The 13,977-nt window shown below is 46.1% G+C and overlaps 1 pseudogene; it reads left to right on the forward strand.

Annotated features, from left to right (window-relative positions):
• Window positions 1-8,259, forward strand: part of LOC139390839 (protein diaphanous homolog 1-like) — a 91,197-nt pseudogene extending 82,938 nt beyond the window's left edge.
• Window positions 8,260-13,977: the final 5,718 nt, after the last annotated feature.

Here is a 13,977-nt window from a genome sequence, read left to right on the forward strand (position 1 = left end):
GTCCCTTCTCTCTGTCGTTCCATTTCTCCTTGGCTCTCCCTCTGTTTTACATGCTAATGTGGTGTGCCCTGTACGCTTCGTCACGACTGTGTGCTTAATCTTTCTTCGCTTCTCTTCCGGGAGATGATCCAGTGTTTAGCAGCACCGCTCCTCTAGCCACGGCTCCCCGTCTCAACACCGTTACCATGTAAACACAGTCCCATGTGGCAGGAGGATGATGTCTGTGTAATTAGGGGGATTCGGTTGAAAGCTTGTTACAGATGCTACATATCCCAGTGTTTACCAATGCAGCACTGTCTTTTACTGGGCTGTGCATTACACATCTGGGGTTGAAAAGAGAACAAAAGAGGGATGTAGGGAGTGATATGCAACACCTAAACTCTTCTAACTACTCTGCTATTCCATCCATTCTGTTAATGACACATTCTCTCCGTTTGGTGTGCAGTGAGTTTCAGTGTGTTATTTAAGGATGGGACAGGTTGGGGGGGGGGGGTTTAATGCCGAGAGGGGGAGAGAACATAGGAGGGCCATATCTATGTTTAGAAGCATTTTAATCAACAGGGAGCGAGAGATGGAGGAAGAGCGGAGAGGAAGAAAGTGTGTCAACAGAGGAGTGTAGACTGATTGGGCCTGCCTACGCTGCTCCTGCTTATGGAGCGATCTGCTGTTATTCTCTCTCATTACTAGGCCTCCCTAAGTAGTAGCAAATACACACACACACACACACACACACACACACACACACACACACACACACACACACACACACACACGGCCGCACACTCACAGGCACGCAACACTCTTTCTCTCTCTCACACACACGGGCACACCGCCTAGCCACAGACTGTGATGTCACCAATGGCAGGGTATAGAAACAATTGAGAAAAGGAGCATCTTCAAAGACACAGATAACAAGATGGCAGCATTAACCCCCCTCTCCTCTCTCCTTCCTTCCTCCTCTCTTCGAGGAGGGAGGGAGAGGCGGAGAAAGGGAGTGAGAGAGCAGGATAAAGAGAGATGGAGAGAAAGCTCGAGGACTAAGGCAGGATTGGAGAGGAGTGTAAAGGGACTTATGACGTTCTATGTTGATGCCAATAGCTCCAGTCATTTAACAGTTGCCTACTGCTGCTGATGTAGCAGGAGGCGTCCTCTCTCCAGTTGGGAGTTAGATTATTCTACTATATTTTTTTCCTGAGGTGCAGCCAAGTCTTCAGGGCTTCGCTGAAATACTGTTACCACCTCCCATATTGCATCTAAAAGTCCTTAAATCTAGCATAGTTCTGACGAAGACACCTGTTAGTCATAAAGTCCCAGATCACCTCGCTCTCCCTGGCGGTAACCCTTCCAGGTCATTGTTCCTAGCCTGCAGAGTAGGAGGATAGAGCCTCACGAGGCTCTGCTCTGTGGTGAGGTCTAGCCTGCATAGGGTCTTCATCCTGGCATTTAGACCAGGCATAGTACTTCCAGGGGTTTGGGTTTTAGGTCACGCACGTTTGCTAGCCCTTGTTTTTTACTTTAATTTGCAACCTTTAAGGAACAGACTCTGACTCTGTGTGTATGTTAGTCTGTGGTGTTTTTATAGAGGTTGTGTGTTAGCCCTGCTACAGAACCTAGGATCTGTGTGTGTGAGGGGGAGAGAGCGGGAGTGTGTTCAGGCACGTTTGCTAGCCCTGCTCCATTACTCAGTATCAGTCTGTGTCGTGTTCCTGAGGAGGAGTTCTGGTTCGCCTGCAGGCACCTTAATTTTTCACCACATTGGTGCGCCACATGGAAATGTGCTTTCTATTCCTCCCCCTCATCCCTCCCTCCCTCCTCTCCCTCCTCTCCCTCAGTCCTAACCACAGCGAGTAGCACTCCTAGATTAGCACTTGAGAAAGTTCCTAAAGACATTTGTTAATCTTGTCCATTTTCAGGTACACTCATTCCCTCCCCCGCACTCTCCCCCATGCTTTGAATTTTTTACCTCCCCCTTGAATAAGAGATGTATAATCTGCTAGGGGGAGGGGGAGGTGAGGGAAAGGTTGTCCCTAACCACACTTTTACATTTATCCCTAAAACTTCACTCTGTCTGTTCAATAATGCATGGGTCCTCTCCCTGCCTGCTTCCTTTCATCTTTCTCTCTCTCTCCATTCCCCACACACTCATCACTCCATCCAGCAGGAGTCAGTTGAGGGTGAACTTTGCACTGGGAGAAGAAAGTCACAGCACTGAAAAAACATGAACTACTTTATTACTGTAGGGATGATGAGACGATGTCCAGGAAACTCATTTTTAACTGTGTGTGGACTTAATACTAGGATACAGGAGTGGTAAAAAGTATTATACAATACCAGAGTGAATAGGTAATGACTGTCTTTCTCTACTTGGAGAACTACATTGAAAACTCAGGGAAAAGTTCACATTTGAACACAATGTAAAAGTTAAAAAAAATTGTAAGTTGAAGTTTCTACTGAGGGAAAGTTGATACCTTTTGGTCAGGTTTTGGTGAGTTCCAGTTTAACACCGCTGATTGGCAATCTCTAGCTCTCACTTCACAACCTAGCTAGGTAGAGAAAGAAAGAATGAGGGAGAGAGGATGTATAGAGAGAGAATGAGGGAGAGAGGATGGATAGAGAGAATGAGGGAGAGAGGATGGATAGAGAGAATGAGGGAGAGAGGATGGATAGAGATAATGAGGGAGAGAGGATGGATAGAGAGCGAATGAGGGAGAGAGGATGGATAGAGAGAATGAGGGAGAGAGGATGGATAGAGAGAATGAGGGAGAGAGGATGGATAGAGATAATGAGGGAGAGAGGATGGATAGAGAGCGAATGAGGGAGAGAGGATGGATAGACAGTGAAAGGGGGATGGATAGACAGTGAAAGGGGGAGAGAGGATGGATAGAGAGAGAATGAGGGAGAGAGGATGGATAGACAGTGAAAGAATGATGGGGAGAGGATGGATAGACAGTGAAAGAATGAGGGGGAGAGGATGGATGGACAGTGAAAGAATGAGGGGGAGAGGATGGATAGAGAGAATGAGGGAGAGAGGACGGATAGAGAGAGAATGAGGGAGTGAGGATGGATAGACAGTGAAAGAATGAGGGGGAGAGGATGGATAGACAGTGAAAGAATGAGGGAGTGAGGATGGATAGACAGTGAAAGAATGAGGGAGTGAGGATGGATAGACAGTGAAAGAATGAGGGAGTGAGGATGGATAGACAGTGAAAGAATGAGGGGGAGAGGATGGATAGAGAGAGAATGAGGGAGAGGATGGATAGAGAGAGAATGAGGGAGTGAGGATGGATAGACAGTGAAAGAATGAGGGGGAGAGGATGGATAGACAGTGCAAGGGGGAGAGAGGATGGATAGAGAGAATGAGGGAGAGAGGATGGATAGACTGAAAGAATGAGGGGGAGAGGATGGATAGACAGTGAAAGAATGAGGGGGAGAGGATGGATAGACAGTGAAAGGGGGGTGAGAGGATGATTGCACTTGTCTGGCAGGAAGTATGTTGTCATGACAGTGAACCATGTACAATTGTTTGTTCTTCCGGCTTTGAGACCTTGTTGCCCTCGAGTACACTAACGCACTCTGATGGGCCGTCGTGATCACTCTCTCTCACTGTGTGTGTGTTATGTAGTAGGTTCTAGAGGGCCTATTTGAAACACCGGGAGAGAAGAGCCCAAAGAGACAACAGAGAGCCAAACCGTGTCAGATAGATGAGGTGTTAAATGCCTGCTGTGAAGCTCTCTAGGGATGTAACGATTTACACACATGCATCGGTCCCCGGTTCAGATAGTTAGGATGCGAGTGCGTCAGTCCGCAGGAGCCCAAACCGATCCAAATGAAAACACCACGAATCTGTTAGTATTAGTCTTGCCTCTCCTTCAGCCTATACAACTTCTCTGCATGTAACTGTGTATGACATTGATCTACAGTGAGACAGCTGCTGGCGCCATAGAGAGGTCGACCTACCCTGTCCCTGTTGTAATATCCCTACACTACAACCCCGCAGCACCTTCAGAACTCAGGTGTTTACTAAATGGATTTCAACATTTTAAATGATAGGCTTTATTCATTTGAAATATTAAATGATAGGCTTTATTCATTTGAAATATTAAATGATAGGCTTTATTCATTTGAAATATTAAATGATAGGCTTTATTCATTTGAAATATTAAATGATAGGCTTTATTCATTTGAAATATTAAATGATAGGCTTTATTCATTTGAAATATTAAATGATAGGCTTTATTCATTGAGGAACAACCAGTGTAATTTGCGGTGTCGTTGTTACCAAATGCATGTTTTACCGGGGGGGGCTGTGGAGGCTGCCGGAGTGGACACAACATCTTGCTGATTTTTTGGATTGGCAGGTTCGAAAACAGTCAGTGCATTCGGTCATTTTCACATGAACATGGTAAAGGTGTAATTTCATAACAAGGACAGCAATCATTTTTGCGAGCTGCACTGGTTGGCGCGGGAGAAGAGCTCTCCTCCATAACGTTCCAACGGTCAAAACCATTTGCTTTTGAGACTGGGTTGAAATCAATTGTGTTATATTAATTGGCTATCTATGTCATAGCTCTTTTTATTTAAAAAAAATAAATAAATTCTCCCCAATTTCGTGGTGTCCAATTGTTGTAGTAGCTACTATGTTGTCTCATTGCTACAACTCCCGTACGGGCTCGGGAGAGACGAAGGCTGAATGTCATCCGATACACAACCCAACCAGCTTCTTAACACAGCGCGCATCCAACCCGGAAGCCAGCCGCACCAATGTGTCGGAGGCTACACCGTGCACCTGGCAACCTTGGCTAGCGCGCACTGCGTCCGGCCCGCCACAGGAGTCGCTGGTGCGCGATGAGACAACTGGTTAATACTGCCTGGTACTTAGTCTGTCTTCATGGTTCTGTTAGTCTCTCCTGGGACTATAGCTGGTTAATACTGCCTGGTACTTACAGTCTGTCTTCATGGTTCTGTTAGTCTCTCCTGGGACTATAGCTGGTTAATACTGCCTGGTACTTACAGTCTGTCTTCATGGTTCTGTTAGTCTCTCATGGGACTATAGCTGGTTAATACTGCCTGGTACTTACAGTCTGTCTTCATGGTTCTGTTAGTCTCTCCTGGGACTATAGCTGGTTAATACTGCCTGGTACTTACAGTCTGTCTTCATGGTTCTGTTAGTCTCTCCTGGGACTATAGCTGGTTAATACTGCCTGGTACTTACAGTCTGTCTTCATGGTTCTGTTAGTCTCTCCTGGGACTATAGCTGGTTAATACTGCCTGGTACTTACAGTCTGTCTTCATGGTTCTGTTAGTTTCTCCTGGGACTATAGCTGGTTAATACTGCCTGGTACTTACAGTCTGTCTTCATGGTTCTGTTAGTCTCTCCTGGGACTATAGCTGGTTAATACTGCCTGGTACTTACAGTCTGTCTTCATGGTTCTGTTAGTCTCTCCTGGGACTATAGCTGGTTAATACTGCCTGGTACTTACAGTCTGTCTTCATGGTTCTGTTAGTCTCTCCTGGGACTATAGCTGGTTAATACTGCCTGGCACTTAGTCTGTCTTCATGGTTCTGTTAGTCTCTCCTGGGACTATAGCTGGTTAATACTGCCTGGTACTTACAGTCTGTCTTCATGGTTCTGTTAGTCTCTCCTGGGACTATAGCTGGTTAATACTGCCTGGTACTTATTCTGTCTTCATGGTTCTGTTAGTCTCTCCTGGGACTATAGCTGGTTAATACTGCCTGCTACTTACAGTCTGTCTTCATGGTTCTGTTAGTCTCTCCTGGGACTATAGCTGGTTAATACTGCCTGGCACTTAGTCTGTCTTCATGGTTCTGTTAGTCTCTCCTGGGACTATAGCTGGTTAATACTGCCTGGTACTTATTCTGTCTTCATGGTTCTGTTAGTCTCTCCTGGGACTATAGCTGGTTAATACTGCCTGGTACTTACAGTCTGTCTTCATGGTTCTGTTAGTCTCTCCTGGGACTATAGCTGGTTAATACTGCCTGGTACTTACAGTCTGTCTTCATGGTTCTGTTAGTCTCTCCTGGGACTATAGCTGGTTAATACTGCCTGGTACTTACAGTCTGTCTTTATGGTTCTGTTAGTCTCTCCTGGGACTATAGCTGGTTAATACTGCCTGGTACTTAGTCTGTCTTCATGGTTCTGTTAGTCTCTCCTGGGACTATAGCTGGTTAATACTGCCTGGTACTTACAGTCTGTCTTTATGGTTCTGTTAGTCTCTCCTGGGACTATAGCTGGTTAATACTGCCTGGTACTTACAGTCTGTCTTCATGGTTCTGTTAGTCTCTCCTGGGACTATAGCTGGTTAATACTGCCTGGTACTTACAGTCTGTCTTCATGGTTCTGTTAGTCTCTCCTGGGACTATAGCTGGTTAATACTGCCTGGTACTTACAGTCTGTCTTCATGGTTCTGTTAGTCTCTCCTGTTACTATAGCTGGTTAATACTGCCTGGTACTTAGTCTGTCTTCATGGTTCTGTTAGTCTCTCCTGGGACTATAGCTGGTTAATACTGCCTGGTACTTAGTCTGTCTTCATGGTTCTGTTAGTCTCTCCTGGGACTATAGCTGGTTAATACTGCCTGGTACTTATTCTGTCTTCATGGTTCTGTTAATCTCTCCTGGGACTATAGCTGGTTAATACTGCCTGGTACTTATTCTGTCTTCATGGTTCTGTTAGTCTCTCCTGGGACTATAGCTGGTTAATACTGCCTGGTACTTACAGTCTGTCTTCATGGTTCTGTTAGTCTCTCCTGGGACTATAGCTGGTTAATACTGCCTGGTACTTACAGTCTGTCTTCATGGTTATGTTAGTCTCTCCTGGGACTATAGCTGGTTAATACTGCCTGGTACTTAGTCTGTCTTCATGGTTCTGTTAGTCTCTCCTGGGACTATAGCTGGTTAATACTGCCTGGTACTTACAGTCTGTCTTCATGGTTCTGTTAGTCTCTCCTGGGACTATAGCTGGTTAATACTGCCTGGTACTTAGTCTGTCTTCATGGTTCTGTTAGTCTCTCCTGGGACTATAGCTGGTTAATACTGCCTGGTACTTACAGTCTGTCTTCATGGTTATGTTAGTCTCTCCTGGGACTATAGCTGGTTAATACTGCCTGGTACTTAGTCTGTCTTCATGGTTCTGTTAGTCTCTCCTGGGACTATAGCTGGTTAATACTGCCTGGTACTTACAGTCTGTCTTCATGGTTCTGTTAGTCTCTCCTGGGACTATAGCTGGTTAATACTGCCTGGTACTTAGTCTGTCTTCATGGTTCTGTTAGTCTCTCCTGGGACTATAGCTGGTTAATACTGCCTGGTACTTACAGTCTGTCTTCATGGTTCTGTTAGTCTCTCCTGGGACTATAGCTGGTTAATACTGCCTGGTACTTAGTCTGTCTTCATGGTTCTGTTAGTCTCTCCTGGGACTATAGCTGGTTAATACTGCATGGTACCTAGAGCAGCACCAACCTCTACAGTACATCTCAGGAGAAAGCAGCAAAGCTTGTGAATTTCCCCCTCGATACACCTCTCCCTCTCCTACCCACTTCTTCATCCCTCTCCTACCCACTTCTTCATCCCTCTCCTACCCACTTCTTCATCCCTCTCCTACCCACTTCTTCATCCCTCTCCTACCCACTTCTTCATCCCTCTCCTACCCACTTCTTCATCCCTCTCCTACCCACTTCTTCATCCCTCTCCTACCCACTTCCTCATCCCTCTCCTACCCACTTCCTCATCCCTCTCCCCTGTCTCTGTTCCAGTGTAGATATAGATATTGGATAGTCAGTGTAGCCCAGTGTTGATTAATTAAATATTTTAGATGTACTTTTAGTACTCTAATATGCCCCATTTTAGTGGACTAAAACTGGATAATTTTGGTCTAGTTTTAGTCAGACTAAATTTATACAGACCACTTAACTCCCGTCATCCACATAACAACTTTCACTTCCTTAGTCACAGCTAGTTTAGTCAAATAATAGTTTAAGTTTGTTACAAGTGAACTGTCCTGGTGTCACATCAGTTCAAAAGGTTGACGAGTGACTGAAGAGACCGCCTGGGAGCTGTTTGGGAGAGTGACTGAAGAGACCGCCTGGGAGCTGTTTGGGAGAGTGACTGAAGAGACCGCCTGGGAGCTGTTTGGGAGAGTGACTGAAGAGACCGCCTGGGAGCTGTTTGGGAGAGTGACTGAAGAGACCACCTGGGAGCTGTTTGGGAGAGCCGATCAGATCAGCTCAATCAGATCACGCAACTGAAAAAGCTCAATTCTGCCAATGAGAGGATTGTATGAAATGTTTGGGCAAAGCAGATGAAATGGAGCTGAATGTCAAAGGAAATGTCTGTTACTCCCATGTGGAACTCTTCTCATCACATTTTCCTTGACTAAAATGAAAAGTCATTTGTGGTAGTTGTTTTTATCCAGCTCTTCCCGTTATGGGCGTAGTTTTAGTCAGGATAATAGGTCTTTGATTAATATTTTTCCCATTGCACTATATATAGGCTACATCAGTGTTATTCGGAAAGTATTCAGACCCCTTGTCTTTTTCCACATTTTGTTACGTTACAGCCTTATTCTAAAATGGATTAAATAAAATAAAAATCCTCAGCCATCTACACACAATACCCCATAAAAACTAAGCGAAACAGGATTTTAGAAATACCGTATTCACATAAGTATTCAGACCCTTTGCTATGAGACTTGAAATTGAGCTCAGGTGCATCCTGTTTCCATTGATCATCCTTGAGATGTTTCTACAACTTGATTGGAGTCCACCTGTGGTAAATTAAATTGATTGGACATGATTTGGAAAGGCACACTCCTGTCTAATAAAAGGTCCCATAGTTGACAGTGCATGTCAGAGCAAAAACCAAGCCATGAGGTTGAAGGAATTGTCTGTAGAGCTGCGAGACAGGATTGTGTCGAGGCACTGATCTGGGGAAAGGTACCAAAACATTTCTACAGCATTCGATGTTCCCAAGAACACAGTGTCCTCCATCTTAAATGGAAGACGTTTAGAACCACCAAGACTCTTCCTAGAGCTGGCCACCCGGCCAAACTGAGCAATCAGGGGAGAAGGGCCTTGGTCAGGGAGGTGAGAAAGAACCTGATGGTCACTCTGACAGAGCAGAGTTCCTCTGTGGAGGTGGGATAAACTTCCAAAAGGACAACCATCTCTGCAGTCCTCCACCAATCAGGCCTTTATGGTAGAGTGGCCTCAGGACCTCAGACTGGAGGTGAAGGTTTACCTTCCAACAGGACAACGATCTTCAGCACACAGCCAGGACAACACAGGAGTGGCTTCGGGACAAGTCTCAATGTCCTTGTGTGGCCCAGTCAGAGCCCGGACTTGAACATTTCTGGAGAGACCTGAAAATAGCTGTGCAGCAACGCTCCCCATCCAACCTGACAGAGCTTGAGAGGATCTACAGAGAATAATGGGAGAAACTCCCCAAATGCAGGTGTGCAAAGCTTGTAGCCTCTTACCCAAGAAGACTTGAGGTTGTGATCGCTGCTAAAGGTGCTTCAACGAAGTCCTGAGTAAAGGGTCTGAATACTTATGTAAATGTGTTATTTCCAGATTTTTATTTGCAAAATAATCTAAAAACCTGTTGTTGCTTTGTCATTATGGGGTATTGTGTGTAGATTGATGAGGATTAAGCAAGGCTGTAACGTAACAATGTGGAAAAGGTCAAGGGGTCTGAATACTTTCCCAATGCGCTGTACAAGAGTGGTTCCCTGGTCTGAGCCTGAAATAGCCACTAGGCAACATGTAACTTGGTCCATATTAAATGTGAAGGATTTCTATCAATTCGGTAAACCCAAGGCTGCTGGCGTTATCTTGTAGATATTAGTTCTGCTGATGGACTATTAGTTCTGCTAGATCCATAGCAGGGCAGCCCAAATATAGTGCTGTATCACTGCACTTCTCTGTGCCAGAGGGAGGGAGTGTGTGTCGTACCCAGGACGCTCACTCTCTCTCATACATATTCCCTCCAGTCTCCGTTTAACTGTGTGAAGTGTTAAGACATAGGAGGCTCCACTCAAATGATCATTTCTAGGCAGTTTTAGGCCTGTGGTTTGTGCTAGCGTACAATCTGATCATGAGGGTGATGATCTGTCAGCTCCATTTCCCAACGCAAGTGACCCAAGGACACACAATCCCTACTGAGACCTGAACTGGAATGCAGTTAAAGTGACAATTAAACAGCCACAGTATCTGTCGGGGTGTGGGCTGGTATAGTGATGTTGTCACGCCCCCCTCTGTTCCCGTTTTACAGGGATTAATTAGGAATTTGGAGTGTAATCTTATCGGTGGGATCCGTTTGTGCGCACACATCCCTCGGCCTCACTAGAGTGCATTTTAGGAGGGGGATTAGGCAGAACCAAGCAATGACTGCCTGAGCCTTTCACACACTCGCTTCACTCTTCCCTCTCTTCTCTCCCTCTCTATCCTTCTGTCTCCAACACATTCTCTCCAGCCCTCTTCTCTCCCTCTCTCCTTCCCTGTCTCAACACATTCTCTCCATCCCTCTTCTCTCCCTCTCTATTCTTCTGTCTCCAACACATTCTCTCCATCCCTTCTCTCCCTCTCTATTCTTCTGTCTCCAACACATTCTCTCCATCCCTCTTCTCTCCCTCTCTATTCTTCTGTCTCCAACACATTCTCTCCAGCCCTCTTCTCTCCCTCTATCCTTCTGTCTCAACACATTCTCTCCATCCCTCTTCTCTCCCACTCTATCCTGCTGTCTCAACACATTCTCTCCAGCCCTCTTCTCTCTCTCCCTCCATCATCCAGTCATCTAAAGGCCTGTGTAGGCTTTCATTCGGTCTTTCATCCTCTAAGACTTCTTTGTGCTTGCCTCTGTAAAGAGTTCAGGAGAGCGAGAGACTGGCGCACGGCAGACATTTTGTCATTATGCAGGAGTCCAGTTTCTCCTTTCACTCACTCTGTGTCTCCTCTCCTCTTGCATTGTGTTCTGAGAGCTTTCATCAGTCGCATCTCCCATTCCTCTCTTTTTCTGTGTCTCTTTGTTTCTGAATAGTGTGTTTTTCTGTCCGAATAGTGTGTGTTTCTGTGTGAATAATGTGTGTGTTTACTGTTAGAATAGTGTGTGTGTGTGTGTTTACTGTCGGAATATTGTGTGTTTACTGTCGGAATAGTGTGTGTTTACTGTCGGAATAGTGTGTGTTTACTGTCGGAATAGTGTGTGTGTGTTTGTGTGTGTGTGTGTGTGTGTTTGCTGTCGGAATAGTGTGTGTGTGTGTGTGTGTGTGTGTGTGTGTGTGTGTGTTTACTGTCGGAATAGTGTGTGTGTTTACTGTCGGAATAGTGTGTGTGTGTGTGTTTACTGTCGGAATAGTGTGTGTGTGTGTGTTTACTGTCGGAATAGTGTGTGTGTGTTTACTGTCGGAATAGTGTGTGTGTGTGTTTACTGTCGGAATAGTGTGTGTGTGTGTTTACTGTCGGAATAGTGTGTGTGTGTTTTCTGTCGGAATAGTGTGTGTGTGTTTACTGTCGGAATAGTGTGTGTGTGTTTACTGTCGGAATAGTGTGTGTGTGTGTTTACTGTCGGAATAGTGTGTGTGTGTTTACTGTCGGAATAGTGTGTGTGTGTGTTTACTGTCGGAATAGTGTGTGTGTGTGTGTTTGTGTTTACTGTCGGAATAGTGTGTGTTTACTGTCGGAATAGTGTGTGTTTACTGTCGGAATAGTGTGTGTTTACTGTCGGAATAGTGTGTGTTTACTGTCGGAATAGTGTGTGTTTACTGTCGGAATATTGTGTGTTTACTGTCGGAATAGTGTGTGTTTACTGTCGGAATAGTGTGTGTGTGCGTGCGTGTGTTTACTGTCGGAATAGTGTGTGTGTGTGTTTACTGTCGGAATAGTGTGTGTGTGTTTACTGTCGGAATAGTGTGTGTGTGTGTGTGTGTTTACTGTCGGAATATTGTGTGTTTACTGTCGGAATAGTGTGTGTGTGTGTGTTTACTGTCGGAATAGTGTGTGTGTTTACTGTCGGAATAGTGTGTGTGTGTTTACTGTCGGAATAGTGTGTGTGTGTTTACTGTCGGAATAGTGTGTGTGTGTTTACTGTCGGAATAGTGTGTGTGTGTTTACTGTCGGAATAGTGTGTGTGTGTTTACTGTCGGAATAGTGTGTGTGTGTTTACTGTCGGAATAGTGTGTGTGTGTGTTTACTGTCGGAATAGTGTGTGTGTGTGTGTTTACTGTCGGAATAGTGTGTGTGTGTGTGTGTGTTTACTGTCGGAATAGTGTGTGTGTGTGTGTGTTTACTGTCGGAATATTGTGTGTTTACTGTCGGAATAGTGTGTGTTTACTGTCGGAATAGTGTGTGTTTACTGTCGGAATATTGTGTGTTTACTGTCGGAATAGTGTGTGTGTGTGTGTGTGTGTGCGTGTGTGTGTTTACTGTCGGAATAGTGTGTGTGTGTTTACTGTCGGAATAGTGTGTGTGTGTTTACTGTCGGAATAGTGTGTGTGTGTGTGTGTTTACTGTCGGAATATTGTGTGTTTACTGTCGGAATATTGTGTGTTTACTGTCGGAATATTGTGTGTTTACTGTCGGAATAGTGTGTGTTTACTGTCGGAATAGTGTGTGTTTACTGTCGGAATAGTGTGTGTTTACTGTCGGAATAGTGTGTGTGTGTGTGTGTGTGTGTTTACTGTCGGAATAGTGTGTGTGTGTGTGTTTACTGTCGGAATAGTGTGTGTGTGTGTGTTTACTGTCGGAATAGTGTGTGTGTGTGTTTACTGTCGGAATAGTGTGTGTGTGTTTACTGTCGGAACTGTGTGTGTGTTGGAGAGGGTTCCAGACAGGCGCTCTTCTCCATGTTGTAAAAGCACTGTGTTGTAAAGAGCCACATGCTAAATCTTTCATCAGACATGAATAAAAACAATAGCATTACTGTCAGTCTTCAGCAGCACTTAAACACACCTCATTGAGTCTGGCATGTAACCACACACACAGCATGTCTACCTCATATCCCTCATTCACATTAGAATACAGTGTTACTGTTGTTGAGCCAAACAAGCCAAGGAGAGGCCTCCCTCCCTCACTATCCTATCCTCACCTAACCCAGCCATGGAGAGGCCTCCCTCCCTCCCTCACCATCCTATCCTCACCTAACCCAGCCATGGAGAGGCCTCCCTGCCTCACCATCCTATCCTCACCTAACCCAGCCATGGAGAGGCCTCCCTCCCTCCCTCACCATCCTATCCTCACCTAACCCAGCCATGGAGAGGCCTCCCTCCCTCACCATCCTATCCTCACCTAACCCAGCCATGGAGAGGCCTCCCTCCCTCACCATCCTATCCTCACCTAACCCAGCCAAGGAGAGGCCTCCCTCCCTCCCTCACCATCCTATCCTCACCTAACCCAGCCATGGAGAGGCCTCCCTCTCTCACCATCCTATCCTCACCTAACCCAGCCAAGTAGAGGCCTCCCTCACCATCCTATCCTCACCAAACCCAGCCAAGGAGAGGCCTCCCTCCCGCCCTCACCTAACCCAGCCAAGGAGAGGCCTCCCTCCCTCCCTCACCATCCTATCCTCACCTAACCCAGACAAGGAGAGGCCTCCCTCCCTCACCATCCTATCCTCACCTAACCCAGCCAAGGAGAGGCCTCCCTCCCTCACCATCCTATCCTCACCTAACCCAGCCAAGGAGAGGCCTCCCTCCCTCACCATCCTATCCTCACCTAACCCAGCCAAGGAGAGGCCTCCCTCCCTCACCATCCTATCCTCACCTAACCCAGCCAAGGAGAGGCCTCCCTCCCTCACCATCCTTTTCTCACCTAACCCAGCCAAGGAGAGGCCTCCCTCCCTCCCTCACCATCCTATCCTCACCTAACCCAGCCAAGGAGAGGCCTCCCTCCCTCACCATCCTATCCTCACCTAACCCAGCCAAGGAGAGGCCTCCGTCCCTCACCATCCTATCCTCACCTAACCCAGCCAAG

This window comes from Oncorhynchus clarkii, chromosome 31 (genome assembly GCF_045791955.1).
Source record: "Oncorhynchus clarkii lewisi isolate Uvic-CL-2024 chromosome 31, UVic_Ocla_1.0, whole genome shotgun sequence".
NCBI classification, from domain to species: Eukaryota; Metazoa; Chordata; class Actinopteri; order Salmoniformes; family Salmonidae; genus Oncorhynchus; species Oncorhynchus clarkii.